The 26,281-nt window shown below is 56.1% G+C and overlaps 44 non-coding genes and 2 pseudogenes across 44 annotated transcripts; all 46 read right to left on the reverse strand.

The window, feature by feature from the left end:
- Positions 1-3,724: 3,724 nt before the first annotated feature.
- LOC140584591 (U5 spliceosomal RNA) lies at positions 3,725-3,838 on the reverse strand. The gene has a single exon (XR_011986553.1). It is a non-coding gene; the product is annotated as a U5 spliceosomal RNA (small nuclear RNA).
- A 442-nt stretch (positions 3,839-4,280) lies between these two features.
- LOC140585124 (U2 spliceosomal RNA) lies at positions 4,281-4,472 on the reverse strand. The gene has a single exon (XR_011987084.1). It is a non-coding gene; the product is annotated as a U2 spliceosomal RNA (small nuclear RNA).
- Positions 4,473-4,667: 195 nt separating this feature from the next.
- LOC140584592 (U5 spliceosomal RNA) lies at positions 4,668-4,781 on the reverse strand. The gene has a single exon (XR_011986554.1). It is a non-coding gene; the product is annotated as a U5 spliceosomal RNA (small nuclear RNA).
- Positions 4,782-5,211: 430 nt separating this feature from the next.
- On the reverse strand, positions 5,212-5,403 carry LOC140585126 (U2 spliceosomal RNA). The gene has a single exon (XR_011987086.1). It is a non-coding gene; the product is annotated as a U2 spliceosomal RNA (small nuclear RNA).
- A 195-nt stretch (positions 5,404-5,598) lies between these two features.
- Positions 5,599-5,712, reverse strand: LOC140584593 (U5 spliceosomal RNA). Its single transcript, XR_011986555.1, has one exon. It is a non-coding gene; the product is annotated as a U5 spliceosomal RNA (small nuclear RNA).
- Positions 5,713-6,142: 430 nt separating this feature from the next.
- Positions 6,143-6,334, reverse strand: LOC140585127 (U2 spliceosomal RNA). The gene has a single exon (XR_011987087.1). It is a non-coding gene; the product is annotated as a U2 spliceosomal RNA (small nuclear RNA).
- Positions 6,335-6,529: 195 nt separating this feature from the next.
- On the reverse strand, positions 6,530-6,643 carry LOC140584594 (U5 spliceosomal RNA). Its single transcript, XR_011986556.1, has one exon. It is a non-coding gene; the product is annotated as a U5 spliceosomal RNA (small nuclear RNA).
- Positions 6,644-7,084: 441 nt separating this feature from the next.
- LOC140585128 (U2 spliceosomal RNA) lies at positions 7,085-7,276 on the reverse strand. The gene has a single exon (XR_011987088.1). It is a non-coding gene; the product is annotated as a U2 spliceosomal RNA (small nuclear RNA).
- A 195-nt stretch (positions 7,277-7,471) lies between these two features.
- LOC140584595 (U5 spliceosomal RNA) lies at positions 7,472-7,585 on the reverse strand. Its single transcript, XR_011986557.1, has one exon. It is a non-coding gene; the product is annotated as a U5 spliceosomal RNA (small nuclear RNA).
- Positions 7,586-7,999: 414 nt separating this feature from the next.
- On the reverse strand, positions 8,000-8,191 carry LOC140585129 (U2 spliceosomal RNA). The gene has a single exon (XR_011987089.1). It is a non-coding gene; the product is annotated as a U2 spliceosomal RNA (small nuclear RNA).
- A 195-nt stretch (positions 8,192-8,386) lies between these two features.
- On the reverse strand, positions 8,387-8,500 carry LOC140584597 (U5 spliceosomal RNA). The gene has a single exon (XR_011986559.1). It is a non-coding gene; the product is annotated as a U5 spliceosomal RNA (small nuclear RNA).
- Positions 8,501-8,943: 443 nt separating this feature from the next.
- On the reverse strand, positions 8,944-9,135 carry LOC140585130 (U2 spliceosomal RNA). Its single transcript, XR_011987090.1, has one exon. It is a non-coding gene; the product is annotated as a U2 spliceosomal RNA (small nuclear RNA).
- Positions 9,136-9,330: 195 nt separating this feature from the next.
- Positions 9,331-9,444, reverse strand: LOC140584598 (U5 spliceosomal RNA). The gene has a single exon (XR_011986560.1). It is a non-coding gene; the product is annotated as a U5 spliceosomal RNA (small nuclear RNA).
- Positions 9,445-9,858: 414 nt separating this feature from the next.
- On the reverse strand, positions 9,859-10,050 carry LOC140585131 (U2 spliceosomal RNA). Its single transcript, XR_011987091.1, has one exon. It is a non-coding gene; the product is annotated as a U2 spliceosomal RNA (small nuclear RNA).
- Positions 10,051-10,245: 195 nt separating this feature from the next.
- LOC140584599 (U5 spliceosomal RNA) lies at positions 10,246-10,359 on the reverse strand. Its single transcript, XR_011986561.1, has one exon. It is a non-coding gene; the product is annotated as a U5 spliceosomal RNA (small nuclear RNA).
- Positions 10,360-10,802: 443 nt separating this feature from the next.
- Positions 10,803-10,994, reverse strand: LOC140585132 (U2 spliceosomal RNA). The gene has a single exon (XR_011987092.1). It is a non-coding gene; the product is annotated as a U2 spliceosomal RNA (small nuclear RNA).
- A 195-nt stretch (positions 10,995-11,189) lies between these two features.
- Positions 11,190-11,303, reverse strand: LOC140584600 (U5 spliceosomal RNA). Its single transcript, XR_011986562.1, has one exon. It is a non-coding gene; the product is annotated as a U5 spliceosomal RNA (small nuclear RNA).
- A 427-nt stretch (positions 11,304-11,730) lies between these two features.
- Positions 11,731-11,922, reverse strand: LOC140585133 (U2 spliceosomal RNA). The gene has a single exon (XR_011987093.1). It is a non-coding gene; the product is annotated as a U2 spliceosomal RNA (small nuclear RNA).
- A 195-nt stretch (positions 11,923-12,117) lies between these two features.
- Positions 12,118-12,231, reverse strand: LOC140584601 (U5 spliceosomal RNA). The gene has a single exon (XR_011986563.1). It is a non-coding gene; the product is annotated as a U5 spliceosomal RNA (small nuclear RNA).
- A 439-nt stretch (positions 12,232-12,670) lies between these two features.
- LOC140585134 (U2 spliceosomal RNA) lies at positions 12,671-12,862 on the reverse strand. The gene has a single exon (XR_011987094.1). It is a non-coding gene; the product is annotated as a U2 spliceosomal RNA (small nuclear RNA).
- A 195-nt stretch (positions 12,863-13,057) lies between these two features.
- Positions 13,058-13,171, reverse strand: LOC140584602 (U5 spliceosomal RNA). Its single transcript, XR_011986564.1, has one exon. It is a non-coding gene; the product is annotated as a U5 spliceosomal RNA (small nuclear RNA).
- A 444-nt stretch (positions 13,172-13,615) lies between these two features.
- LOC140585135 (U2 spliceosomal RNA) lies at positions 13,616-13,807 on the reverse strand. Its single transcript, XR_011987095.1, has one exon. It is a non-coding gene; the product is annotated as a U2 spliceosomal RNA (small nuclear RNA).
- Positions 13,808-14,002: 195 nt separating this feature from the next.
- On the reverse strand, positions 14,003-14,107 carry LOC140584978 (U5 spliceosomal RNA; annotated as a pseudogene).
- A 416-nt stretch (positions 14,108-14,523) lies between these two features.
- LOC140584087 (U2 spliceosomal RNA) lies at positions 14,524-14,716 on the reverse strand. The gene has a single exon (XR_011986123.1). It is a non-coding gene; the product is annotated as a U2 spliceosomal RNA (small nuclear RNA).
- A 195-nt stretch (positions 14,717-14,911) lies between these two features.
- Positions 14,912-15,025, reverse strand: LOC140584603 (U5 spliceosomal RNA). Its single transcript, XR_011986565.1, has one exon. It is a non-coding gene; the product is annotated as a U5 spliceosomal RNA (small nuclear RNA).
- Positions 15,026-15,478: 453 nt separating this feature from the next.
- On the reverse strand, positions 15,479-15,672 carry LOC140584097 (U2 spliceosomal RNA). The gene has a single exon (XR_011986133.1). It is a non-coding gene; the product is annotated as a U2 spliceosomal RNA (small nuclear RNA).
- A 194-nt stretch (positions 15,673-15,866) lies between these two features.
- LOC140584965 (U5 spliceosomal RNA) lies at positions 15,867-15,980 on the reverse strand. Its single transcript, XR_011986927.1, has one exon. It is a non-coding gene; the product is annotated as a U5 spliceosomal RNA (small nuclear RNA).
- Positions 15,981-16,394: 414 nt separating this feature from the next.
- LOC140584099 (U2 spliceosomal RNA) lies at positions 16,395-16,585 on the reverse strand. The gene has a single exon (XR_011986135.1). It is a non-coding gene; the product is annotated as a U2 spliceosomal RNA (small nuclear RNA).
- A 195-nt stretch (positions 16,586-16,780) lies between these two features.
- Positions 16,781-16,894, reverse strand: LOC140584604 (U5 spliceosomal RNA). The gene has a single exon (XR_011986566.1). It is a non-coding gene; the product is annotated as a U5 spliceosomal RNA (small nuclear RNA).
- A 442-nt stretch (positions 16,895-17,336) lies between these two features.
- LOC140585137 (U2 spliceosomal RNA) lies at positions 17,337-17,528 on the reverse strand. The gene has a single exon (XR_011987097.1). It is a non-coding gene; the product is annotated as a U2 spliceosomal RNA (small nuclear RNA).
- Positions 17,529-17,723: 195 nt separating this feature from the next.
- LOC140584605 (U5 spliceosomal RNA) lies at positions 17,724-17,837 on the reverse strand. The gene has a single exon (XR_011986567.1). It is a non-coding gene; the product is annotated as a U5 spliceosomal RNA (small nuclear RNA).
- Positions 17,838-18,265: 428 nt separating this feature from the next.
- Positions 18,266-18,457, reverse strand: LOC140585138 (U2 spliceosomal RNA). The gene has a single exon (XR_011987098.1). It is a non-coding gene; the product is annotated as a U2 spliceosomal RNA (small nuclear RNA).
- A 195-nt stretch (positions 18,458-18,652) lies between these two features.
- LOC140584606 (U5 spliceosomal RNA) lies at positions 18,653-18,766 on the reverse strand. Its single transcript, XR_011986568.1, has one exon. It is a non-coding gene; the product is annotated as a U5 spliceosomal RNA (small nuclear RNA).
- Positions 18,767-19,205: 439 nt separating this feature from the next.
- On the reverse strand, positions 19,206-19,397 carry LOC140585139 (U2 spliceosomal RNA). Its single transcript, XR_011987099.1, has one exon. It is a non-coding gene; the product is annotated as a U2 spliceosomal RNA (small nuclear RNA).
- A 195-nt stretch (positions 19,398-19,592) lies between these two features.
- LOC140584608 (U5 spliceosomal RNA) lies at positions 19,593-19,706 on the reverse strand. The gene has a single exon (XR_011986570.1). It is a non-coding gene; the product is annotated as a U5 spliceosomal RNA (small nuclear RNA).
- A 419-nt stretch (positions 19,707-20,125) lies between these two features.
- On the reverse strand, positions 20,126-20,317 carry LOC140585140 (U2 spliceosomal RNA). Its single transcript, XR_011987100.1, has one exon. It is a non-coding gene; the product is annotated as a U2 spliceosomal RNA (small nuclear RNA).
- Positions 20,318-20,512: 195 nt separating this feature from the next.
- Positions 20,513-20,626, reverse strand: LOC140584609 (U5 spliceosomal RNA). The gene has a single exon (XR_011986571.1). It is a non-coding gene; the product is annotated as a U5 spliceosomal RNA (small nuclear RNA).
- Positions 20,627-21,065: 439 nt separating this feature from the next.
- LOC140585141 (U2 spliceosomal RNA) lies at positions 21,066-21,257 on the reverse strand. Its single transcript, XR_011987101.1, has one exon. It is a non-coding gene; the product is annotated as a U2 spliceosomal RNA (small nuclear RNA).
- Positions 21,258-21,452: 195 nt separating this feature from the next.
- LOC140584610 (U5 spliceosomal RNA) lies at positions 21,453-21,566 on the reverse strand. Its single transcript, XR_011986572.1, has one exon. It is a non-coding gene; the product is annotated as a U5 spliceosomal RNA (small nuclear RNA).
- A 431-nt stretch (positions 21,567-21,997) lies between these two features.
- LOC140585142 (U2 spliceosomal RNA) lies at positions 21,998-22,189 on the reverse strand. Its single transcript, XR_011987102.1, has one exon. It is a non-coding gene; the product is annotated as a U2 spliceosomal RNA (small nuclear RNA).
- Positions 22,190-22,384: 195 nt separating this feature from the next.
- LOC140584611 (U5 spliceosomal RNA) lies at positions 22,385-22,498 on the reverse strand. The gene has a single exon (XR_011986573.1). It is a non-coding gene; the product is annotated as a U5 spliceosomal RNA (small nuclear RNA).
- A 434-nt stretch (positions 22,499-22,932) lies between these two features.
- LOC140584082 (U2 spliceosomal RNA) lies at positions 22,933-23,124 on the reverse strand. Its single transcript, XR_011986118.1, has one exon. It is a non-coding gene; the product is annotated as a U2 spliceosomal RNA (small nuclear RNA).
- A 195-nt stretch (positions 23,125-23,319) lies between these two features.
- LOC140584612 (U5 spliceosomal RNA) lies at positions 23,320-23,433 on the reverse strand. Its single transcript, XR_011986574.1, has one exon. It is a non-coding gene; the product is annotated as a U5 spliceosomal RNA (small nuclear RNA).
- A 444-nt stretch (positions 23,434-23,877) lies between these two features.
- LOC140584199 (U2 spliceosomal RNA) lies at positions 23,878-24,117 on the reverse strand (annotated as a pseudogene).
- Positions 24,118-25,463: 1,346 nt separating this feature from the next.
- LOC140584613 (U5 spliceosomal RNA) lies at positions 25,464-25,577 on the reverse strand. Its single transcript, XR_011986575.1, has one exon. It is a non-coding gene; the product is annotated as a U5 spliceosomal RNA (small nuclear RNA).
- Positions 25,578-26,009: 432 nt separating this feature from the next.
- On the reverse strand, positions 26,010-26,201 carry LOC140585143 (U2 spliceosomal RNA). Its single transcript, XR_011987103.1, has one exon. It is a non-coding gene; the product is annotated as a U2 spliceosomal RNA (small nuclear RNA).
- Between the last annotated feature and the right edge of the window lie 80 nt (positions 26,202-26,281).

Raw genomic sequence — 26,281 nt, forward strand, 5'->3', positions numbered from 1 at the left:
TACCCAATACTTGAAACAGGAAGCGGTGATCTACCCGGTCAAAGGCTTTCTCCTGGTCCAAGCTGACCAGCAGGAGAGGGAGGTTCCTGTCCTCCACCCAGGCGATGGCGTCGCGGATGAGATGGAGATTCCACGTCGCCGATCGACCCGGTACTCCACACGTCTGATCGCTGTGAACCAGATGAGCCATGGCCTTCTTCAGGCGTTCTGTAAGGGTCTTTGCAATGAGCTTTGTGTCTACACAAAGCATGGTCAGGGGCCTCCAGTTGCCAAGGTCGGCACGATCGCCCTTCTTGTGCAACAAAGAAAGAACCCCTGACCTCATGCTCCTAGTGAGCAAACCCCGGCGCTGAACGTCCTCTACAACCTGCAGTAATTCCGGCCCGAGGACATCCCAAAAGGTGTAATAAAATTCCACCGGGAGCCCATCAAGGCCCGGTACCTTGCGGCGGTTCATCTTGCCAAGCACTGCGGTCAGCTCGGCCAAGGTGATGGGGGCTTCTAAGCCGTCACGAATGTCACTGGGAAGGCAAGGTAAAATGTTGTCTAGGAACCGCTCCCCTACAACCGGGTCCGTATCCCTAACCTTAAAAAGATCACAATAAAACAATTTGGCAACCTCCAGCATGTCTGATGTTGTAGTTACCTTGTTGCTATTTGAGGCACGGAGAGAGACAAAGCTCTTCTCCTCCCGGGCTTCCCTGGCTCTCTGGAAAAAAAAGGCGTTGCACTTTTCATTGTTTTCCAACAGGCACATTTTGTCGCGGAGCATTAGGGCCGAGGCAGCCTGTTCATGCAGGCGCCTCAGCTCACCCTTTATGCCAAGCAGTCGCTCGTGATCGATGGCGCCCCCGTTGTTGTGAGCGGCGTATTCATCCCGCAACCTTCTCTCCAGCTGCAGAATGGAGAATTTCTTCTCCATCCTGCGCTGCTTGCTGTACTGCATGGAGAAGGTTCGGATCCTATCCTTCACACTCTCCCACCATTCAGCCACGGAGGGGAAGGTAGGCTTGTCCTTCTGCCACTCGGAGAAGTGATCTAAAAAAAGGTGTCTAAAATCGCTCTCCTCCAGGATCTGCAGGTTCATTTTCCAATAGCCACCCCCATATTCAGGGGCGTCTATGGAAACAGTGGCCTCCACTGCCAAGTGGTCAGTGGGCCACTGTGGGGAGAGGGACACCTTTTTAAAAACAACGGGGGGTGAGGCTAAAATATAGTCGATGCGACTGCTGGCTCCGCGACTATTGTGCCAGGTGAAGCCCGGCATGCTGGGGTTGCATATCTTAAAACCATCAACAAGTTTAAAGGAACGAATAAAATGGCGAAAGTGCCCAGAGCTGACATCCTGTCTACCCTCCAACGAGATGTTAAAGTCCCCTCCTAAAATCAAGTGTCGATCTGTGACACAGAACGGGGACAACTCTTCAAAGAGAGTTATACGGGACGAGGCCTCCACTGGAGCGTAGACACATATGGCCCGGAGGCGCTGTCCCCTCCATGTGGCGTCCACCCCCAAAACCCTACCTTGAAGAACGGTAAACGATCTTACTTCTTCAAAGGCGCGGTCGCCAAAAAGGATCCCGACGCCTGAGGAGTGGACACCACCTACGCTCCAGTAGGATCTACCCCTCTTCCATTGTCGTGAAAAGAGAGCCTCGTCCCGCTGGTCCCGGAGGTGGACTTCCTGCAGAAAACAAATGCTGAAGGGAGAAGATGCCAGCTGATTAAAAACAGATGTGCGCTTTAAAACGTTCCTCAAACCCCTGACATTCAAGGTGACAATATTAAAATTGGCCATGAAATGTTAAAAAGGTAAAATACAATTACAAACAACACACTAAAATAATAAAAGCCAGCCATTAAAAACAATACCGCATTACTGCCCCCCCTCCTCAGTCAAACCCAAAAGGCCCCCCAGTTCCAGCCCCCCCAGGTACTCCTGTTCATTTGCTTTGTCCTGCACACTACTGTACTCCTGGGGGGGCGCAGGGGACTGTCCCAAGTCCCACACCAGATGGGGGGCCCCCAATGTCGGGGAGGGGGGACTCTCTCGGCCTTGGTCCCCGGCCGCCACTGCTGGCAAGGTGGCAGCCGGAGGGCTGGATGCGTCGGGTTGTGCCTCCCTTCTGCTCTTCTTCCTCCTCCGGGGGGATGCGCCGCTCTTTCTCCTCCTGCTGCTGACACCTGGAGCCAGGACTGGAGACCCCTCCTGCATTGCAGTCACTGTCGCTGGGGCCTCCTCCACCTCGGCCAGGGCATCTCCTCCTGCCCCCGCCGCCGGCTGTTCCTGCCCTGACGTGGGGGCTTGCGCTCCCCCACCACTCTCCTTGCCGACAGCTCTGCTGCCTAACAGAGCGTCGGCGTATGACGTTTTCCGTTGGGGGCAGGAACGAGCCAGATGGTCCTCACCGTTGCAGTGGATGCAGCGACGGGGGCCCTTGCAGTCCCTGGCCATGTGCCCCGGCTCCAGGCAGTTACGGCAGCGCAGGTTGGCGCATCCCTCCAGAGTGTGTCCGAAGCTGTGACACTGTCGGCAGAAGGGAGGCTGTCCGGAATAAAACAAGTAAGCCTTATTGCCCTGTAGATTAAAATAGGCTGGGGGATGACTAAAACCGCCCGCGCCATTAGCGTCCAGGCGCAGGCGGGCCTGGAACTGGCGTCGTCCAGTCCAGATCCCCAGCTCATCCCGAATATCCTTGTGGCCAGGAAGAAGGTCCACATACTTGTTGAGGAACTGGCGGACGGCCTCGGCGGTGATATGAGGATTAAAACAATGTACAGTTATCACTCGCTTGTCGGGCCACCACAGCGGCTCGATGGTATACTGACCCAGGAGAGGGTACTGAGCCCTCTCCTTGCTCCGCTCCAGGACCTTGGAGTAGCTCTCGTCGGTGGACAGGGTGACCTCGAAGAACTGGTGAGGTCCATTCCGCTGCACACAGAGGATGTCCTCCATGCGGAGGCCCAGCTCCCCGAAGGCCACCTCCCGGATGAAGGCCAGGCGGTCAGGGAAGGTGCCCACCTCCCCTTCGGCCCTCCAGCAGAACCGGGCGGTATTACGCAGGCCACCGCCTGCTACCAGCCACGGCCCGCTGAAGGGCTTCCTCGCAGCTCCGCCGGCCGTCGACATCCGGGATGGTCCACCGACGTCGTTCCTGGAGCAGAGTCCTCCTGCCGCCGTGGTCCCGACGTCCGCCGTGGTCCGGCCGCCGTCCGCCAATCCGGGATGAGCCGAGGAATGCTAAACTATAAAAGCAACTAAAAAATAAAAACACCAGTTCACCCGGCAGGGCGGCGGACAGGCCACCAGCCACTGCGGGATCCCCAGCCTAATAAAAACGAAAATAAAAGCAGGGATAAAAGGCTAAAAGGAAGGCACGGGTCGCCCCGTGGCAGCGGCGGTCAAGCCACCTACTGGTCACGCATTAGGGTCACCGTGCCTTCCTCTAAAAAACCCGACGCAGTCCGTTAAAAGCGATAAAAAGAGCGTAAAATCCACTTGATCTTAGCCAAAAGGCCGAGAAGCGATACCCACAAATTGCGCCCCGCCGGGCGCCGGCATGCGGGATGCCGACGGAGCTGGCGCGGCTCAGCCCTCACCAGCCCCTCTGGCAGGTGTCGCCCGGCGAGTCCACGCGTGATCCAGGGAGACCACAGCCGCGCCACCGGGCACCTAACGCCAGCCGCTAAGCCGGGCCCAGTCTTCCTTTGACAGCAGCAGTGCAGCTCTGCTTGGGCAGAGCCTCCAAAAATACCATGAACTCATCGCTATCCCTCTCCACGGAAATCTTTAGTAAAAGGCGAAAGATTTATACGGGATGAAGAGAGACCCGAGTCGATATGGGGCCGCCGCCAAGCCCGTCGCCGTTAGCCGGGCCTGCGTGACGCCCCCGCTCGGAGTAGAATGCCCAGGGGCGTCGCAGCCGCCGTCCTCGGGGCCCCGACTCCTCCCTGTCCTCCTGTCCTCTCAAAAGACAGCAATCATTTTAACAAACATGAGGGGAAATTCAAAAGGCAAAGATGACATCATGCCTTACCTCAGCGCAGCTGTCCACCGCACAAACAGTGTGTCACCTTCCTTTAAAAAAAAAAAAAAAAAAAAAAAAAAAAAAAGAAAAACGGCGGGAAACGGGGGCCACGCACAGACAGGGCCCCCCCCCTCACAGCACTCAGTCTATTAGTCACTCACTCACTCACTCAGTCAGTCAGTCAGTCAGTCAGTCAGTCAGTCAGTCAGTCAGTCAGTCAGTCTCATTCTGCCTTTCGACAACAGGGGGCAGTAGAGGTGCACCATTCCCGGAAGCACTGCAATACCGGGTCGATGCGTGGAGCGGACGGGGCAAGCCCCACTTCCGGCTCCCTGTTCCAAAAATCCGTTTAATATGTGGTCCCCTCCATGGGGGACGTATCAGATATTAAACTGATAAGAACAGATACTACACTTGATCTTAGCCAAAAGGCCGAGAAGCGATACCCACAAATTGCGCCCCGCCGGGCGCCGGCATGCGGGATGCCGACGGAGCTGGCGCGGCTCAGCCCTCACCAGCCCCTCTGGCAGGTGTCGCCCGGCGAGTCCACGCGTGATCCAGGGAGACCACAGCCGCGCCACCGGGCACCTAACGCCAGCCGCTAAGCCGGGCCCAGTCTTCCTTTGACAGCAGCAGTGCAGCTCTGCTTGGGCAGAGCCTCCAAAAATACCATGAACTCATCGCTATCCCTCTCCACGGAAATCTTTAGTAAAAGGCGAAAGATTTATACGGGATGAAGAGAGACCCGAGTCGATATGGGGCCGCCGCCAAGCCCGTCGCCGTTAGCCGGGCCTGCGTGACGCCCCCGCTCGGAGTAGAATGCCCAGGGGCGTCGCAGCCGCCGTCCTCGGGGCCCCGACTCCTCCCTGTCCTCCTGTCCTCTCAAAAGACAGCAATCATTTTAACAAACATGAGGGGAAATTCAAAAGGCAAAGATGACATCATGCCTTACCTCAGCGCAGCTGTCCACCGCACAAACAGTGTGTCACCTTCCTTTAAAAAAAAAAAAAAAAAAAAAAAAAAAAAAAAGAAAAACGGCGGGAAACGGGGGCCACGCACAGACAGGGCCCCCCCCCTCACAGCACTCAGTCTATTAGTCACTCACTCACTCACTCAGTCAGTCAGTCAGTCAGTCAGTCAGTCAGTCAGTCAGTCAGTTCTGCCTTTCGACAACAGGGGGCAGTAGAGGTGCACCATTCCCGGAAGCACTGCAATACCGGGTCGATGCGTGGAGCGGACGGGGCAAGCCCCACTTCCGGCTCCCTGTTCCAAAAATCCGTTTAATATGTGGTCCCCTCCATGGGGGACGTATCAGATATTAAACTGATAAGAACAGATACTACACTTGATCTTAGCCAAAAGGCCGAGAAGCGATACCCACAAATTGCGCCCCGCCGGGCGCCGGCATGCGGGATGCCGACGGAGCTGGCGCGGCTCAGCCCTCACCAGCCCCTCTGGCAGGTGTCGCCCGGCGAGTCCACGCGTGATCCAGGGAGACCACAGCCGCGCCACCGGGCACCTAACGCCAGCCGCTAAGCCGGGCCCAGTCTTCCTTTGACAGCAGCAGTGCAGCTCTGCTTGGGCAGAGCCTCCAAAAATACCATGAACTCATCGCTATCCCTCTCCACGGAAATCTTTAGTAAAAGGCGAAAGATTTATACGGGATGAAGAGAGACCCGAGTCGATATGGGGCCGCCGCCAAGCCCGTCGCCGTTAGCCGGGCCTGCGTGACGCCCCCGCTCGGAGTAGAATGCCCAGGGGCGTCGCAGCCGCCGTCCTCGGGGCCCCGACTCCTCCCTGTCCTCCTGTCCTCTCAAAAGACAGCAATCATTTTAACAAACATGAGGGGAAATTCAAAAGGCAAAGATGACATCATGCCTTACCTCAGCGCAGCTGTCCACCGCACAAACAGTGTGTCACCTTCCTTTAAAAAAAAAAAAAAAAAAAAAAAAAAAAAAAAGAAAAACGGCGGGAAACGGGGGCCACGCACAGACAGGGCCCCCCCCCTCACAGCACTCAGTCTATTAGTCACTCACTCACTCACTCAGTCAGTCAGTCAGTCAGTCAGTCAGTCAGTCAGTCAGTCAGTTCTGCCTTTCGACAACAGGGGGCAGTAGAGGTGCACCATTCCCGGAAGCACTGCAATACCGGGTCGATGCGTGGAGCGGACGGGGCAAGCCCCACTTCCGGCTCCCTGTTCCAAAAATCCGTTTAATATGTGGTCCCCTCCATGGGGGACGTATCAGATATTAAACTGATAAGAACAGATACTACACTTGATCTTAGCCAAAAGGCCGAGAAGCGATACCCACAAATTGCGCCCCGCCGGGCGCCGGCATGCGGGATGCCGACGGAGCTGGCGCGGCTCAGCCCTCACCAGCCCCTCTGGCAGGTGTCGCCCGGCGAGTCCACGCGTGATCCAGGGAGACCACAGCCGCGCCACCGGGCACCTAACGCCAGCCGCTAAGCCGGGCCCAGTCTTCCTTTGACAGCAGCAGTGCAGCTCTGCTTGGGCAGAGCCTCCAAAAATACCATGAACTCATCGCTATCCCTCTCCACGGAAATCTTTAGTAAAAGGCGAAAGATTTATACGGGATGAAGAGAGACCCGAGTCGATATGGGGCCGCCGCCAAGCCCGTCGCCGTTAGCCGGGCCTGCGTGACGCCCCCGCTCGGAGTAGAATGCCCAGGGGCGTCGCAGCCGCCGTCCTCGGGGCCCCGACTCCTCCCTGTCCTCCTGTCCTCTCAAAAGACAGCAATCATTTTAACAAACATGAGGGGAAATTCAAAAGGCAAAGATGACATCATGCCTTACCTCAGCGCAGCTGTCCACCGCACAAACAGTGTGTCACCTTCCTTTAAAAAAAAAAAAAAAAAAAAAAAAAAAAAAAAAGAAAAACGGCGGGAAACGGGGGCCACGCACAGACAGGGCCCCCCCCCTCACAGCACTCAGTCTATTAGTCACTCACTCAGTCAGTCAGTCAGTCAGTCAGTCAGTCAGTCAGTCAGTCAGTCAGTCAGTCTCAGTCAGTTCTGCCTTTCGACAACAGGGGGCAGTAGAGGTGCACCATTCCCGGAAGCACTGCAATACCGGGTCGATGCGTGGAGCGGACGGGGCAAGCCCCACTTCCGGCTCCCTGTTCCAAAAATCCGTTTAATATGTGGTCCCCTCCATGGGGGACGTATCAGATATTAAACTGATAAGAACAGATACTACACTTGATCTTAGCCAAAAGGCCGAGAAGCGATACCCACAAATTGCGCCCCGCCGGGCGCCGGCATGCGGGATGCCGACGGAGCTGGCGCGGCTCAGCCCTCACCAGCCCCTCTGGCAGGTGTCGCCCGGCGAGTCCACGCGTGATCCAGGGAGACCACAGCCGCGCCACCGGGCACCTAACGCCAGCCGCTAAGCCGGGCCCAGTCTTCCTTTGACAGCAGCAGTGCAGCTCTGCTTGGGCAGAGCCTCCAAAAATACCATGAACTCATCGCTATCCCTCTCCACGGAAATCTTTAGTAAAAGGCGAAAGATTTATACGGGATGAAGAGAGACCCGAGTCGATATGGGGCCGCCGCCAAGCCCGTCGCCGTTAGCCGGGCCTGCGTGACGCCCCCGCTCGGAGTAGAATGCCCAGGGGCGTCGCAGCCGCCGTCCTCGGGGCCCCGACTCCTCCCTGTCCTCCTGTCCTCTCAAAAGACAGCAATCATTTTAACAAACATGAGGGGAAATTCAAAAGGCAAAGATGACATCATGCCTTACCTCAGCGCAGCTGTCCACCGCACAAACAGTGTGTCACCTTCCTTTAAAAAAAAAAAAAAAAGAAAAACGGCGGGAAACGGGGGCCACGCACAGACAGGGCCCCCCCCCTCACAGCACTCAGTCTATTAGTCACTCACTCACTCACTCAGTCAGTCAGTCAGTCAGTCAGTCAGTCAGTCAGTCAGTCAGTTCTGCCTTTCGACAACAGGGGGCAGTAGAGGTGCACCATTCCCGGAAGCACTGCAATACCGGGTCGATGCGTGGAGCGGACGGGGCAAGCCCCACTTCCGGCTCCCTGTTCCAAAAATCCGTTTAATATGTGGTCCCCTCCATGGGGGACGTATCAGATATTAAACTGATAAGAACAGATACTACACTTGATCTTAGCCAAAAGGCCGAGAAGCGATACCCACAAATTGCGCCCCGCCGGGCGCCGGCATGCGGGATGCCGACGGAGCTGGCGCGGCTCAGCCCTCACCAGCCCCTCTGGCAGGTGTCGCCCGGCGAGTCCACGCGTGATCCAGGGAGACCACAGCCGCGCCACCGGGCACCTAACGCCAGCCGCTAAGCCGGGCCCAGTCTTCCTTTGACAGCAGCAGTGCAGCTCTGCTTGGGCAGAGCCTCCAAAAATACCATGAACTCATCGCTATCCCTCTCCACGGAAATCTTTAGTAAAAGGCGAAAGATTTATACGGGATGAAGAGAGACCCGAGTCGATATGGGGCCGCCGCCAAGCCCGTCGCCGTTAGCCGGGCCTGCGTGACGCCCCCGCTCGGAGTAGAATGCCCAGGGGCGTCGCAGCCGCCGTCCTCGGGGCCCCGACTCCTCCCTGTCCTCCTGTCCTCTCAAAAGACAGCAATCATTTTAACAAATGAGGGGAAATTCAAAAGGCAAAGATGACATCATGCCTTACCTCAGCGCAGCTGTCCACCGCACAAACAGTGTGTCACCTTCCTTTAAAAAAAAAAAAAAAAAAAAAAAAAAAAAAAAGAAAAACGGCGGGAAACGGGGGCCACGCACAGACAGGGCCCCCCCCTCACAGCACTCAGTCTATTAGTCACTCACTCACTCACTCAGTCAGTCAGTCAGTCAGTCAGTCAGTCAGTCAGTCAGTCAGTCAGTCAGTCAGTCAGTTCTGCCTTTCGACAACAGGGGGCAGTAGAGGTGCACCATTCCCGGAAGCACTGCAATACCGGGTCGATGCGTGGAGCGGACGGGGCAAGCCCCACTTCCGGCTCCCTGTTCCAAAAATCCGTTTAATATGTGGTCCCCTCCATGGGGGACGTATCAGATATTAAACTGATAAGAACAGATACTACACTTGATCTTAGCCAAAAGGCCGAGAAGCGATACCCACAAATTGCGCCCCGCCGGGCGCCGGCATGCGGGATGCCGACGGAGCTGGCGCGGCTCAGCCCTCACCAGCCCCTCTGGCAGGTGTCGCCCGGCGAGTCCACGCGTGATCCAGGGAGACCACAGCCGCGCCACCGGGCACCTAACGCCAGCCGCTAAGCCGGGCCCAGTCTTCCTTTGACAGCAGCAGTGCAGCTCTGCTTGGGCAGAGCCTCCAAAAATACCATGAACTCATCGCTATCCCTCTCCACGGAAATCTTTAGTAAAAGGCGAAAGATTTATACGGGATGAAGAGAGACCCGAGTCGATATGGGGCCGCCGCCAAGCCCGTCGCCGTTAGCCGGGCCTGCGTGACGCCCCCGCTCGGAGTAGAATGCCCAGGGGCGTCGCAGCCGCCGTCCTCGGGGCCCCGACTCCTCCCTGTCCTCCTGTCCTCTCAAAAGACAGCAATCATTTTAACAAACATGAGGGGAAATTCAAAAGGCAAAGATGACATCATGCCTTACCTCAGCGCAGCTGTCCACCGCACAAACAGTGTGTCACCTTCCTTTAAAAAAAAAAAAAAAAGAAAAACGGCGGGAAACGGGGGCCACGCACAGACAGGGCCCCCCCCCTCACAGCACTCAGTCTATTAGTCACTCACTCACTCACTCAGTCAGTCAGTCAGTCAGTCAGTCAGTCAGTCAGTCAGTCAGTTCTGCCTTTCGACAACAGGGGGCAGTAGAGGTGCACCATTCCCGGAAGCACTGCAATACCGGGTCGATGCGTGGAGCGGACGGGGCAAGCCCCACTTCCGGCTCCCTGTTCCAAAAATCCGTTTAATATGTGGTCCCCTCCATGGGGGACGTATCAGATATTAAACTGATAAGAACAGATACTACACTTGATCTTAGCCAAAAGGCCGAGAAGCGATACCCACAAATTGCGCCCCGCCGGGCGCCGGCATGCGGGATGCCGACGGAGCTGGCGCGGCTCAGCCCTCACCAGCCCCTCTGGCAGGTGTCGCCCGGCGAGTCCACGCGTGATCCAGGGAGACCACAGCCGCGCCACCGGGCACCTAACGCCAGCCGCTAAGCCGGGCCCAGTCTTCCTTTGACAGCAGCAGTGCAGCTCTGCTTGGGCAGAGCCTCCAAAAATACCATGAACTCATCGCTATCCCTCTCCACGGAAATCTTTAGTAAAAGGCGAAAGATTTATACGGGATGAAGAGAGACCCGAGTCGATATGGGGCCGCCGCCAAGCCCGTCGCCGTTAGCCGGGCCTGCGTGACGCCCCCGCTCGGAGTAGAATGCCCAGGGGCGTCGCAGCCGCCGTCCTCGGGGCCCCGACTCCTCCCTGTCCTCCTGTCCTCTCAAAAGACAGCAATCATTTTAACAAACATGAGGGGAAATTCAAAAGGCAAAGATGACATCATGCCTTACCTCAGCGCAGCTGTCCACCGCACAAACAGTGTGTCACCTTCCTTTAAAAAAAAAAAAAAAAAAAAAAAAAAAAAAAAAGAAAAACGGCGGGAAACGGGGGCCACGCACAGACAGGGCCCCCCCCCTCACAGCACTCAGTCTATTAGTCACTCACTCACTCACTCAGTCAGTCAGTCAGTCAGTCAGTCAGTCAGTCAGTCAGTCAGTCAGTCAGTCAGTTCTGCCTTTCGACAACAGGGGGCAGTAGAGGTGCACCATTCCCGGAAGCACTGCAATACCGGGTCGATGCGTGGAGCGGACGGGGCAAGCCCCACTTCCGGCTCCCTGTTCCAAAAATCCGTTTAATATGTGGTCCCCTCCATGGGGGACGTATCAGATATTAAACTGATAAGAACAGATACTACACTTGATCTTAGCCAAAAGGCCGAGAAGCGATACCCACAAATTGCGCCCCGCCGGGCGCCGGCATGCGGGATGCCGACGGAGCTGGCGCGGCTCAGCCCTCACCAGCCCCTCTGGCAGGTGTCGCCCGGCGAGTCCACGCGTGATCCAGGGAGACCACAGCCGCGCCACCGGGCACCTAACGCCAGCCGCTAAGCCGGGCCCAGTCTTCCTTTGACAGCAGCAGTGCAGCTCTGCTTGGGCAGAGCCTCCAAAAATACCATGAACTCATCGCTATCCCTCTCCACGGAAATCTTTAGTAAAAGGCGAAAGATTTATACGGGATGAAGAGAGACCCGAGTCGATATGGGGCCGCCGCCAAGCCCGTCGCCGTTAGCCGGGCCTGCGTGACGCCCCCGCTCGGAGTAGAATGCCCAGGGGCGTCGCAGCCGCCGTCCTCGGGGCCCCGACTCCTCCCTGTCCTCCTGTCCTCTCAAAAGACAGCAATCATTTTAACAAACATGAGGGGAAATTCAAAAGGCAAAGATGACATCATGCCTTACCTCAGCGCAGCTGTCCACCGCACAAACAGTGTGTCACCTTCCTTTAAAAAAAAAAAAAAAAAAAAAAAAAAAAAAAAAGAAAAACGGCGGGAAACGGGGGCCACGCACAGACAGGGCCCCCCCCCTCACAGCACTCAGTCTATTAGTCACTCACTCACTCACTCAGTCAGTCAGTCAGTCAGTCAGTCAGTCAGTCAGTCAGTTCTGCCTTTCGACAACAGGGGGCAGTAGAGGTGCACCATTCCCGGAAGCACTGCAATACCGGGTCGATGCGTGGAGCGGACGGGGCAAGCCCCACTTCCGGCTCCCTGTTCCAAAAATCCGTTTAATATGTGGTCCCCTCCATGGGGGACGTATCAGATATTAAACTGATAAGAACAGATACTACACTTGATCTTAGCCAAAAGGCCGAGAAGCGATACCCACAAATTGCGCCCCGCCGGGCGCCGGCATGCGGGATGCCGACGGAGCTGGCGCGGCTCAGCCCTCACCAGCCCCTCTGGCAGGTGTCGCCCGGCGAGTCCACGCGTGATCCAGGGAGACCACAGCCGCGCCACCGGGCACCTAACGCCAGCCGCTAAGCCGGGCCCAGTCTTCCTTTGACAGCAGCAGTGCAGCTCTGCTTGGGCAGAGCCTCCAAAAATACCATGAACTCATCGCTATCCCTCTCCACGGAAATCTTTAGTAAAAGGCGAAAGATTTATACGGGATGAAGAGAGACCCGAGTCGATATGGGGCCGCCGCCAAGCCCGTCGCCGTTAGCCGGGCCTGCGTGACGCCCCCGCTCGGAGTAGAATGCCCAGGGGCGTCGCAGCCGCCGTCCTCGGGGCCCCGACTCCTCCCTGTCCTCCTGTCCTCTCAAAAGACAGCAATCATTTTAACAAACATGAGGGGAAATTCAAAAGGCAAAGATGACATCATGCCTTACCTCAGCGCAGCTGTCCACCGCACAAACAGTGTGTCACCTTCCTTTAAAAAAAAAAAAAAAAAAAAAAAAAAAAAAAAAGAAAAACGGCGGGAAACGGGGGCCACGCACAGACAGGGCCCCCCCCCTCACAGCACTCAGTCTATTAGTCACTCACTCACTCACTCAGTCAGTCAGTCAGTCAGTCAGTCAGTCAGTCAGTCAGTCAGTCAGTCAGTTCTGCCTTTCGACAACAGGGGGCAGTAGAGGTGCACCATTCCCGGAAGCACTGCAATACCGGGTCGATGCGTGGAGCGGACGGGGCAAGCCCCACTTCCGGCTCCCTGTTCCAAAAATCCGTTTAATATGTGGTCCCCTCCATGGGGGACGTATCAGATATTAAACTGATAAGAACAGATACTACACTTGATCTTAGCCAAAAGGCCGAGAAGCGATACCCACAAATTGCGCCCCGCCGGGCGCCGGCATGCGGGATGCCGACGGAGCTGGCGCGGCTCAGCCCTCACCAGCCCCTCTGGCAGGTGTCGCCCGGCGAGTCCACGCGTGATCCAGGGAGACCACAGCCGCGCCACCGGGCACCTAACGCCAGCCGCTAAGCCGGGCCCAGTCTTCCTTTGACAGCAGCAGTGCAGCTCTGCTTGGGCAGAGCCTCCAAAAATACCATGAACTCATCGCTATCCCTCTCCACGGAAATCTTTAGTAAAAGGCGAAAGATTTATACGGGATGAAGAGAGACCCGAGTCGATATGGGGCCGCCGCCAAGCCCGTCGCCGTTAGCCGGGCCTGCGTGACGCCCCCGCTCGGAGTAGAATGCCCAGGGGCGTCGCAGCCGCCGTCCTCGGGGCCCCGACTCCTCCCTGTCCTCCTGTCCTCTCAAAAGACAGCAATCATTTTAACAAACATGAGGGGAAATTCAAAAGGCAAAGATGACATCATGCCTTACCTCAGCGCAGCTGTCCACCGCACAAACAGTGTGTCACCTTCCTTTAAAAAAAAAAAAAAAAAAAAAAAAAAAAAAAAAAGAAAAACGGCGGGAAACGGGGGCCACGCACAGACAGGGCCCCCCCCCTCACAGCACTCAGTCTATTAGTCACTCACTCAGTCAGTCAGTCAGTCAGTCAGTCAGTCAGTCAGTCAGTCAGTCAGTCAGTCAGTCAGTCAGTTCTGCCTTTCGACAACAGGGGGCAGTAGAGGTGCACCATTCCCGGAAGCACTGCAATACCGGGTCGATGCGTGGAGCGGACGGGGCAAGCCCCACTTCCGGCTCCCTGTTCCAAAAATCCGTTTAATATGTGGTCCCCTCCATGGGGGACGTATCAGATATTAAACTGATAAGAACAGATACTACACTTGATCTTAGCCAAAAGGCCGAGAAGCGATACCCACAAATTGCGCCCCGCCGGGCGCCGGCATGCGGGATGCCGACGGAGCTGGCGCGGCTCAGCCCTCACCAGCCCCTCTGGCAGGTGTCGCCCGGCGAGTCCACGCGTGATCCAGGGAGACCACAGCCGCGCCACCGGGCACCTAACGCCAGCCGCTAAGCCGGGCCCAGTCTTCCTTTGACAGCAGCAGTGCAGCTCTGCTTGGGCAGAGCCTCCAAAAATACCATGAACTCATCGTCCACGGAAATCTTTAGTAAAAGGCGAAAGATTTATACGGGATGAAGAGAGACCCGAGTCGATATGGGGGCCGCCGCCAAGCCCGTCGCCGTTAGCCGGGCCTGCGTGACGCCCCCGCTCGGAGTAGAATGCCCAGGGGCGTCGCAGCCGCCGTCCTCGGGGCCCCGACCTCCTCCCTGTCCTCCTGTCCTCTCAAAAGACAGCAATCATTTTAACAAACATGAGGGGAAATTCAAAAGGCAAAGATGACATCATGCCTTACCTCAGCGCAGCTGTCCACCGCACAAACAGTGTGTCACCTTCCTTTAAAAAAAAAAAAAAAAGAAAAACGGCGGGAAACGGGGGCCACGCACAGACAGGGCCCCCCCCCTCACAGCACTCAGTCTATTAGTCACTCACTCACTCACTCAGTCAGTCAGTCAGTCAGTCAGTCAGTCAGTCAGTCAGTCAGTTCTGCCTTTCGACAACAGGGGGCAGTAGAGGTGCACCATTCCCGGAAGCACTGCAATACCGGGTCGATGCGTGGAGCGGACGGGGCAAGCCCCACTTCCCGGCTCCCTGTTCCAAAAATCCGTTTAATATGTGGTCCCCTCCATGGGGGACGTATCAGATATTAAACTGATAAGAACAGATACTACACTTGATCTTAGCCAAAAGGCCGAGAAGCGATACCCACAAATTGCGCCCCGCCGGGCGCCGGCATGCGGGATGCCGACGGAGCTGGCGCGGCTCAGCCCTCACCAGCCCCTCTGGCAGGTGTCGCCCGGCGAGTCCACGCGTGATCCAGGGAGACCACAGCCGCGCCACCGGGCACCTAACGCCAGCCGCTAAGCCGGGCCCAGTCTTCCTTTGACAGCAGCAGTGCAGCTCTGCTTGGGCAGAGCCTCCAAAAATACCATGAACTCATCGCTATCCCTCTCCACGGAAATCTTTAGTAAAAGGCGAAAGATTTATACGGGATGAAGAGAGACCCGAGTCGATATGGGGCCGCCGCCAAGCCCGTCGCCGGTAGCCGGGCCTGCGTGACGCCCCCGCTCGGAGTAGAATGCCCAGGGGCGTCGCAGCCGCCGTCCTCGGGGCCCCGACTCCTCCCTGTCCTCCTGTCCTCTCAAAAGACAGCAATCATTTTAACAAACATGAGGGGAAATTCAAAAGGCAAAGATGACATCATGCCTTACCTCAGCGCAGCTGTCCACCGCACAAACAGTGTGTCACCTTCTTTAAAAAAAAAAAAAAAAAAAAAAAAAAAAAAAAAAAGAAAAACGGCGGGAAACCGGGGGCCACGCACAGACAGGGCCCCCCCCCTCACAGCACTCAGTCTATTAGTCACTCACTCACTCACTCAGTCAGTCAGTCAGTCAGTCAGTCAGTCAGTCAGTCAGTCAGTCAGTCAGTCAGTCAGTCAGTTCTGCCTTTCGACAACAGGGGGCAGTAGAGGTGCACCATTCCCCGGAAGCACTGCAATACCGGGTCGATGCGTGGAGCGGACGGGGCAAGCCCCACTTCCGGCTCCCTGTTCCAAAAATCCGTTTAAATATGTGGTCCCCTCCATGGGGGACGTATCAGATATTAAACTGATAAGAACAGATACTACACTTGATCTTAGCCAAAAGGCCGAGAAGCGATACCCACAAATTGCGCCCCGCCGGGCGCCGGCATGCGGGATGCCGACGGAGCTGGCGCGGCTCAGCCCTCACCAGCCCCTCTGGCAGGTGTCGCCCGGCGAGTCCACGCGTGATCCAGGGAGACCACAGCCGCGCCACCGGGCACCTAACGCCAGCCGCTAAGCCGGCCCAGTCTTCCTTTGACAGCAGCAGTGCAGCTCTGCTTGGGCAGAGCCTCCAAAAATACCATGAACTCATCGCTATCCCTCTCCACAGAAATCTTTAGTAAAAGGCGAAAGATTTATACGGGATGAAGAGAGACCCGAGTCGATATGGGGCCGCCGCCAAGCCCGTCGCCGTTAGCCGGGCCTGCGTGACGCCCCCGCTCGGAGTAGAATGCCCAGGGGCGTCGCAGCCGCCGTCCTCGGGGCCCCGACTCCTCCCTGTCCTCCTGTCCTCTCAAAAGACAGCAATCATTTTAACAAACATGAGGGGAAATTCAAAAGGCAAAGATGACATCATGCCTTACCTCAGCGCAGCTGTCCACCGCACAAACAGTGTGTCACCTTCCTTTAAAAAAAAAAAAAAAAGAAAAACGGCGGGAAACGGGGGCCACGCACAGACAGGGCCCCCCCCCTCACAGCACTCAGTCTATTAGTCACTCACTCACTCACTCAGTCAGTCAGTCAGTCAGTCAGTCAGTCAGTCAGTCAGTCAGTTCTGCCTTTCGACAACAGGGGGCAGTAGAGGTGCACCATTCCCGGAAGCACTGCAATACCGGGTCGATGCGTGGAGCGGACGGGCAAGCCCCACTTCCGGCTCCCTGTTCCAAAAATCCGTTTAATATGTGGTCCCCTCCATGGGGGACGTATCAGATATTAAACTGATAAGAACAGATACTACACTTGATCTTAGCCAAAAGGCCGAGAAGCGATACCCACAAATTGCGCCCCGCCGGGCGCCGGCATGCGGGATGCCGACCGGAGCTGGCGCGGCTCAGCCTCACCAGCCCCTCTGGCAGGTGTCGCCCGGCGAGTCCACGCGTGATCCAGGGAGACCACAGCCGCGCCACCGGGCACCTAACGCCAGCCGCTAAGCCGGGCCCAGTCTTCCTTTGACAGCAGCAGTGCAGCTCTGCTTGGGCAGAGCCTCCAAAAATACCATGAACTCATCGCTATCCCTCTCCACGGAAATCTTTAGTAAAAGGCGAAAGATTTATACGGGATGAAGAGAGACCCGAGTCGATATGGGGCCGCCGCCAAGCCCGTCGCCGTTAGCCGGGCCTGCGTGACGCCCCCGCTCGGAGTAGAATGCCCAGGGGCGTCGCAGCCGCCGTCCTCGGGGCCCCGACTCCTCCCTGTCCTCCTGTCCTCTCAAAAGACAGCAATCATTTTAACAAACATGAGGGGAAATTCAAAAGGCAAAGATGACATCATGCCTTACCTCAGCGCAGCTGTCCACCGCACAAACAGTGTGTCACCTTCCTTTAAAAAAAAAAAAAAAAAAAAAAAAAAAAAAAAGAAAAACGGCGGGAAACGGGGGCCACGCACAGACAGGGCCCCCCCCCTCACAGCACTCAGTCTATTAGTCACTCACTCACTCACTCAGTCAGTCAGTCAGTCAGTCAGTCAGTCAGTCAGTCAGTCAGTCAGTCAGTCAGTTCTGCCTTTCGACAACAGGGGGCAGTAGAGGTGCACCATTCCCGGAAGCACTGCAATACCGGGTCGATGCGTGGAGCGGACGGGGCAAGCCCCACTTCCGGCTCCCTGTTCCAAAAATCCGTTTAATATGTGGTCCCCTCCATGGGGGACGTATCAGATATTAAACTGATAAGAACAGATACTACACTTGATCTTAGCCAAAAGGCCGAGAAGCGATACCCACAAATTGCGCCCCGCCGGGCGCCGGCATGCGGGATGCCGACGGAGCTGGCGCGGCTCAGCCCTCACCAGCCCCTCTGGCAGGTGTCGCCCGGCGAGTCCACGCGTGATCCAGGGAGACCACAGCCGCGCCACCGGGCACCTAACGCCAGCCGCTAAGCCGGGCCCAGTCTTCCTTTGACAGCAGCAGTGCAGCTCTGCTTGGGCAGAGCCTCCAAAAATACCATGAACTCATCGCTATCCCTCTCCACGGAAATCTTTAGTAAAAGGCGAAAGATTTATACGGGATGAAGAGAGACCCGAGTCGATATGGGGCCGCCGCCAAGCCCGTCGCCGTTAGCCGGGCCTGCGTGACGCCCCCGCTCGGAGTAGAATGCCCAGGGGCGTCGCAGCCGCCGTCCTCGGGGCCCCGACTCCTCCCTGTCCTCCTGTCCTCTCAAAAGACAGCAATCATTTTAACAAACATGAGGGGAAATTCAAAAGGCAAAGATGACATCATGCCTTACCTCAGCGCAGCTGTCCACCGCACAAACAGTGTGTCACCTTCCTTTAAAAAAAAAAAAAAAAAAAAAAAAAAAAAAAAAAGAAAAACGGCGGGAAACGGGGGCCACGCACAGACAGGGCCCCCCCCCTCACAGCACTCAGTCTATTAGTCACTCACTCACTCACTCAGTCAGTCAGTCAGTCAGTCAGTCAGTCAGTCAGTCAGTTCTGCCTTTCGACAACAGGGGGCAGTAGAGGTGCACCATTCCCGGAAGCACTGCAATACCGGGTCGATGCGTGGAGCGGACGGGGCAAGCCCCACTTCCGGCTCCCTGTTCCAAAAATCCGTTTAATATGTGGTCCCCTCCATGGGGGACGTATCAGATATTAAACTGATAAGAACAGATACTACACTTGATCTTAGCCAAAAGGCCGAGAAGCGATACCCACAAATTGCGCCCCGCCGGGCGCCGGCATGCGGGATGCCGACGGAGCTGGCGCGGCTCAGCCCTCACCAGCCCCTCTGGCAGGTGTCGCCCGGCGAGTCCACGCGTGATCCAGGGAGACCACAGCCGCGCCACCGGGCACCTAACGCCAGCCGCTAAGCCGGGCCCAGTCTTCCTTTGACAGCAGCAGTGCAGCTCTGCTTGGGCAGAGCCTCCAAAAATACCATGAACTCATCGCTATCCCTCTCCACGGAAATCTTTAGTAAAAGGCGAAAGATTTATACGGGATGAAGAGAGACCCGAGTCGATATGGGGCCGCCGCCAAGCCCGTCGCCGTTAGCCGGGCCTGCGTGACGCCCCCGCTCGGAGTAGAATGCCCAGGGGCGTCGCAGCCGCCGTCCTCGGGGCCCCGACTCCTCCCTGTCCTCCTGTCCTCTCAAAAGACAGCAATCATTTTAACAAACATGAGGGGAAATTCAAAAGGCAAAGATGACATCATGCCTTACCTCAGCGCAGCTGTCCACCGCACAAACAGTGTGTCACCTTCCTTTAAAAAAAAAAAAAAAAAAAAAAAAAAAAAAAAAGAAAAACGGCGGGAAACGGGGGCCACGCACAGACAGGGCCCCCCCCCTCACAGCACTCAGTCTATTAGTCACTCACTCACTCACTCAGTCAGTCAGTCAGTCAGTCAGTCAGTCAGTCAGTCAGTCAGTCAGTCAGTTCTGCCTTTCGACAACAGGGGGCAGTAGAGGTGCACCATTCCCGGAAGCACTGCAATACCGGGTCGATGCGTGGAGCGGACGGGGCAAGCCCCACTTCCGGCTCCCTGTTCCAAAAATCCGTTTAATATGTGGTCCCCTCCATGGGGGACGTATCAGATATTAAACTGATAAGAACAGATACTACACTTGATCTTAGCCAAAAGGCCGAGAAGCGATACCCACAAATTGCGCCCCGCCGGGCGCCGGCATGCGGGATGCCGACGGAGCTGGCGCGGCTCAGCCCTCACCAGCCCCTCTGGCAGGTGTCGCCCGGCGAGTCCACGCGTGATCCAGGGAGACCACAGCCGCGCCACCGGGCACCTAACGCCAGCCGCTAAGCCGGGCCCAGTCTTCCTTTGACAGCAGCAGTGCAGCTCTGCTTGGGCAGAGCCTCCAAAAATACCATGAACTCATCGCTATCCCTCTCCACGGAAATCTTTAGTAAAAGGCGAAAGATTTATACGGGATGAAGAGAGACCCGAGTCGATATGGGGCCGCCGCCAAGCCCGTCGCCGTTAGCCGGGCCTGCGTGACGCCCCCGCTCGGAGTAGAATGCCCAGGGGCGTCGCAGCCGCCGTCCTCGGGGCCCCGACTCCTCCCTGTCCTCCTGTCCTCTCAAAAGACAGCAATCATTTTAACAAACATGAGGGGAAATTCAAAAGGCAAAGATGACATCATGCCTTACCTCAGCGCAGCTGTCCACCGCACAAACAGTGTGTCACCTTCCTTTAAAAAAAAAAAAAAAAAAAAAAAAAAAAAAAAAGAAAAACGGCGGGAAACGGGGGCCACGCACAGACAGGGCCCCCCCCCTCACAGCACTCAGTCTATTAGTCACTCACTCACTCACTCAGTCAGTCAGTCAGTCAGTCAGTCAGTCAGTTCTGCCTTTCGACAACAGGGGGCAGTAGAGGTGCACCATTCCCGGAAGCACTGCAATACCGGGTCGATGCGTGGAGCGGACGGGGCAAGCCCCACTTCCGGCTCCCTGTTCCAAAAATCCGTTTAATATGTGGTCCCCTCCATGGGGGACGTATCAGATATTAAACTGATAAGAACAGATACTACACTTGATCTTAGCCAAAAGGCCGAGAAGCGATACCCACAAATTGCGCCCCGCCGGGCGCCGGCATGCGGGATGCCGACGGAGCTGGCGCGGCTCAGCCCTCACCAGCCCCTCTGGCAGGTGTCGCCCGGCGAGTCCACGCGTGATCCAGGGAGACCACAGCCGCGCCACCGGGCACCTAACGCCAGCCGCTAAGCCGGGCCCAGTCTTCCTTTGACAGCAGCAGTGCAGCTCTGCTTGGGCAGAGCCTCCAAAAATACCATGAACTCATCGCTATCCCTCTCCACGGAAATCTTTAGTAAAAGGCGAAAGATTTATACGGGATGAAGAGAGACCCGAGTCGATATGGGGCCGCCGCCAAGCCCGTCGCCGTTAGCCGGGCCTGCGTGACGCCCCCGCTCGGAGTAGAATGCCCAGGGGCGTCGCAGCCGCCGTCCTCGGGGCCCCGACTCCTCCCTGTCCTCCTGTCCTCTCAAAAGACAGCAATCATTTTAACAAACATGAGGGGAAATTCAAAAGGCAAAGATGACATCATGCCTTACCTCAGCGCAGCTGTCCACCGCACAAACAGTGTGTCACCTTCCTTTAAAAAAAAAAAAAAAAAAAAAAAAAAAAAGAAAAACGGCGGGAAACGGGGGCCACGCACAGACAGGGCCCCCCCCCTCACAGCACTCAGTCTATTAGTCACTCACTCACTCACTCAGTCAGTCAGTCAGTCAGTCAGTCAGTCAGTCAGTCAGTCAGTCAGTCAGTCAGTTCTGCCTTTCGACAACAGGGGGCAGTAGAGGTGCACCATTCCCGGAAGCACTGCAATACCGGGTCGATGCGTGGAGCGGACGGGGCAAGCCCCACTTCCGGCTCCCTGTTCCAAAAATCCGTTTAATATGTGGTCCCCTCCATGGGGGACGTATCAGATATTAAACTGATAAGAACAGATACTACACTTGATCTTAGCCAAAAGGCCGAGAAGCGATACCCACAAATTGCGCCCCGCCGGGCGCCGGCATGCGGGATGCCGACGGAGCTGGCGCGGCTCAGCCCTCACCAGCCCCTCTGGCAGGTGTCGCCCGGCGAGTCCACGCGTGATCCAGGGAGACCACAGCCGCGCCACCGGGCACCTAACGCCAGCCGCTAAGCCGGGCCCAGTCTTCCTTTGACAGCAGCAGTGCAGCTCTGCTTGGGCAGAGCCTCCAAAAATACCATGAACTCATCGCTATCCCTCTCCACGGAAATCTTTAGTAAAAGGCGAAAGATTTATACGGGATGAAGAGAGACCCGAGTCGATATGGGGCCGCCGCCAAGCCCGTCGCCGTTAGCCGGGCCTGCGTGACGCCCCCGCTCGGAGTAGAATGCCCAGGGGCGTCGCAGCCGCCGTCCTCGGGGCCCCGACTCCTCCCTGTCCTCCTGTCCTCTCAAAAGACAGCAATCATTTTAACAAACATGAGGGGAAATTCAAAAGGCAAAGATGACATCATGCCTTACCTCAGCGCAGCTGTCCACCGCACAAACAGTGTGTCACCTTCCTTTAAAAAAAAAAAAAAAAAAAAAAAAAAAAAAAAAGAAAAACGGCGGGAAACGGGGGCCACGCACAGACAGGGCCCCCCCCCTCACAGCACTCAGTCTATTAGTCACTCACTCACTCACTCAGTCAGTCAGTCAGTCAGTCAGTCAGTCAGTCAGTCAGTCAGTTCTGCCTTTCGACAACAGGGGGCAGTAGAGGTGCACCATTCCCGGAAGCACTGCAATACCGGGTCGATGCGTGGAGCGGACGGGGCAAGCCCCACTTCCGGCTCCCTGTTCCAAAAATCCGTTTAATATGTGGTCCCCTCCATGGGGGACGTATCAGATATTAAACTGATAAGAACAGATACTACACTTGATCTTAGCCAAAAGGCCGAGAAGCGATACCCACAAATTGCGCCCCGCCGGGCGCCGGCATGCGGGATGCCGACGGAGCTGGCGCGGCTCAGCCCTCACCAGCCCCTCTGGCAGGTGTCGCCCGGCGAGTCCACGCGTGATCCAGGGAGACCACAGCCGCGCCACCGGGCACCTAACGCCAGCCGCTAAGCCGGGCCCAGTCTTCCTTTGACAGCAGCAGTGCAGCTCTGCTTGGGCAGAGCCTCCAAAAATACCATGAACTCATCGCTATCCCTCTCCACGGAAATCTTTAGTAAAAGGCGAAAGATTTATACGGGATGAAGAGAGACCCGAGTCGATATGGGGCCGCCGCCAAGCCCGTCGCCGTTAGCCGGGCCTGCGTGACGCCCCCGCTCGGAGTAGAATGCCCAGGGGCGTCGCAGCCGCCGTCCTCGGGGCCCCGACTCCTCCCTGTCCTCCTGTCCTCTCAAAAGACAGCAATCATTTTAACAAACATGAGGGGAAATTCAAAAGGCAAAGATGACATCATGCCTTACCTCAGCGCAGCTGTCCACCGCACAAACAGTGTGTCACCTTCCTTTAAAAAAAAAAAAAAAAAAAAAAAAAAAAGAAAAACGGCGGGAAACGGGGGCCACGCACAGACAGGGCCCCCCCCCTCACAGCACTCAGTCTATTAGTCACTCACTCACTCACTCAGTCAGTCAGTCAGTCAGTCAGTCAGTCAGTCAGTCAGTCAGTCAGTCAGTTCTGCCTTTCGACAACAGGGGGCAGTAGAAGTGCACCATTCCCGGAAGCACTGCAATACCGGGTCGATGCGTGGAGCGGACGGGGCAAGCCCCACTTCCGGCTCCCTGTTCCAAAAATCCGTTTAATATGTGGTCCCCTCCATGGGGGACGTATCAGATATTAAACTGATAAGAACAGATACTACACTTGATCTTAGCCAAAAGGCCGAGAAGCGATACCCTCAAATTGCGCCCCGCCGGGCGCCGGCATGCGGGATGCCGACGGAGCTGGCGCGGCTCAGCCCTCACCAGCCCCTCTGGCAGGTGTCGCCCGGCGAGTCCACGCGTGATCCAGGGAGACCACAGCCGCGCCACCGGGCACCTAACGCCAGCCGCTAAGCCGGGCCCAGTCTTCCTTTGACAGCAGCAGTGCAGCTCTGCTTGGGCAGAGCCTCCAAAAATACCATGAACTCATCGCTATCCCTCTCCACGGAAATCTTTAGTAAAAGGCGAAAGATTTATACGGGATGAAGAGAGACCCGAGTCGATATGGGGCCGCCGCCAAGCCCGTCGCCGTTAGCCGGGCCTGCGTGACGCCCCCGCTCGGAGTAGAATGCCCAGGGGCGTCGCAGCCGCCGTCCTCGGGGCCCCGACTCCTCCCTGTCCTCCTGTCCTCTCAAAAGACAGCAATCATTTTAACAAACATGAGGGGAAATTCAAAAGGCAAAGATGACATCATGCCTTACCTCAGCGCAGCTGTCCACCGCACAAACAGTGTGTCACCTTCCTTTAAAAAAAAAAAAAAAAAAAAAAAAAAGAAAAAAAGAAAAACGGCGGGAAACGGGGGCCACGCACAGACAGGGCCCCCCCCCTCACAGCACTCAGTCTATTAGTCACTCACTCACTCACTCAGTCAGTCAGTCAGTCAGTCAGTCAGTCAGTCAGTCAGTCAGTCAGTCAGTCAGTTCTGCCTTTCGACAACAGGGGGCAGTAGAGGTGCACCATTCCCGGAAGCACTGCAATACCGGGTCGATGCGTGGAGCGGACGGGGCAAGCCCCACTTCCGGCTCCCTGTTCCAAAAATCCGTTTAATATGTGGTCCCCTCCATGGGGGACGTATCAGATATTAAACTGATAAGAACAGATTTTTTTTTTTTTTTTTTTTTTTTTTTTTTTATTCATCTTTATTCAACATTTCTGCTTACAATCTAAGAACAACACATAAAACTATAAAAACCCAACATTTTCCACATACTAACTAAAACAAACCCACATCAATACTAATCAAAATAGCACATATCAAAACCCATTTATACCCACAAACTTAATCCAACAGCATAATTAACAAAAACATATTACTGCCATAATAATACAAGACACCTTATAACATACAAATCTTAAAATATGAAACTACTCAAAACATTACAACACCCATTAAAACAGTATTAAATCCATAAATATAGCAGAAAATCTAAAATCTTTAAAAAGGTAAAACATTATCATCCTCAGACATATCCCCATTAAAACTAAGGTCTCCCCCAGACTCAACAGTGGCTAAAAAAGAACATTCATTTGCAATGTCCTGCTGCACTGGATAAGACCGTCTCTCAAGTGGGGAGACCAGAACACTTAGTAAGTCCATCTGCTCAAAAGGGGAAATCGCTTCTCGGCCTAAAGCAGTGTTCTCGTTCCTCCGGGCCTTCTTCCTCCTCCTGCTTTGGACAAACCTGGAGGGAGAGGTTGCGCGCTTTTCAGCCACGGCCAATGGACCCTTACCTGGGGACTCCACAGAAGCACTGGAGGCCGTGGACTCCCCATCGGCACTGGCGAAGGGCTGAGCCTCGGTGTTCCCAGCTCCCCTCTCGGCTCCCCCGTGCATCTCAGCGCAGCCCGGCAGTGTCTTCCATGGTGAGTCCCAGGAGGCCGAAGAGCACCTCCCGGATGAAGCACAGTCTCTCCGGGAAACTCTCCGGTTCCTCCTGGTGAGTCCACTTGAAGGCTGCTGTATGCCGGATGACTACGACGGTCCTGTGTGGGCTCCCGGACATCCTGGCGATGGTGGGCAAGAGAGTCCTCGGGAGCCGGGCAGGGAGTCGACGTGTCCTAGCTGGGTGCCTAAACTAATAAAAGCTGGAAATAAAACCCCAAGCTCACCCTGCGGGAACGGCGGTCAAGCCACCCGAACCTGCACCTTAGGCTTGCAAGGGCTACCCAAAATAAAAAAAAGCGCTAAAAGGAGACAACAGCTAGCCCCGTGGCAGCGGCGGTCAAGCCACCTGCTGGTCACGCTTTAGGTTCGCTGTTGCCTCCACTAAAAAACCTGGCAATAAAAATCCCTCCAAAAAGCAGCACTTGATCTTAGCCAAAAGGCCGAGAAGCGATACCCACAAATTGCGCCCCGCCGGGCGCCGGCATGCGGGATGCCGACGGAGCTGGCGCGGCTCAGCCCTCACCAGCCCCTCTGGCAGGTGTCGCCCGGCGAGTCCACGCGTGATCCAGGGAGACCACAGCCGCGCCACCGGGCACCTAACGCCAGCCGCTAAGCCGGGCCCAGTCTTCCTTTGACAGCAGCAGTGCAGCTCTGCTTGGGCAGAGCCTCCAAAAATACCATGAACTCATCGCTATCCCTCTCCACGGAAATCTTTAGTAAAAGGCGAAAGATTTATACGGGATGAAGAGAGACCCGAGTCGATATGGGGCCGCCGCCAAGCCCGTCGCCGTTAGCCGGGCCTGCGTGACGCCCCCGCTCGGAGTAGAATGCCCAGGGGCGTCGCAGCCGCCGTCCTCGGGGCCCCGACTCCTCCCTGTCCTCCTGTCCTCTCAAAAGACAGCAATCATTTTAACAAACATGAGGGGAAATTCAAAAGGCAAAGATGACATCATGCCTTACCTCAGCGCAGCTGTCCACCGCACAAACAGTGTGTCACCTTCCTTTAAAAAAAAAAAAAAAAAAAAAAAAAAAAAAAACGGCGGGAAACGGGGGCCACGCACAGACAGGGCCCCCCCCCTCACAGCACTCAGTCTATTAGTCACTCACTCACTCACTCAGTCAGTCAGTCAGTCAGTCAGTCAGTCAGTCAGTCAGTCAGTCAGTCAGTTCTGCCTTTCGACAACAGGGGGCAGTAGAGGTGCACCATTCCCGGAAGCACTGCAATACCGGGTCGATGCGTGGAGCGGACGGGGCAAGCCCCACTTCCGGCTCCCTGTTCCAAAAATCCGTTTAATATGTGGTCCCCTCCATGGGGGACGTATCAGATATTAAACTGATAAGAACAGATACTACACTTGATCTTAGCCAAAAGGCCGAGAAGCGATACCCACAAATTGCGCCCCGCCGGGCGCCGGCATGCGGGATGCCGACGGAGCTGGCGCGGCTCAGCCCTCACCAGCCCCTC

The sequence above is a fragment of the Paramormyrops kingsleyae genome, unplaced genomic scaffold (assembly GCF_048594095.1).
Source record: "Paramormyrops kingsleyae isolate MSU_618 unplaced genomic scaffold, PKINGS_0.4 ups31, whole genome shotgun sequence".
Lineage (NCBI taxonomy): Eukaryota > Metazoa > Chordata > Actinopteri > Osteoglossiformes > Mormyridae > Paramormyrops > Paramormyrops kingsleyae.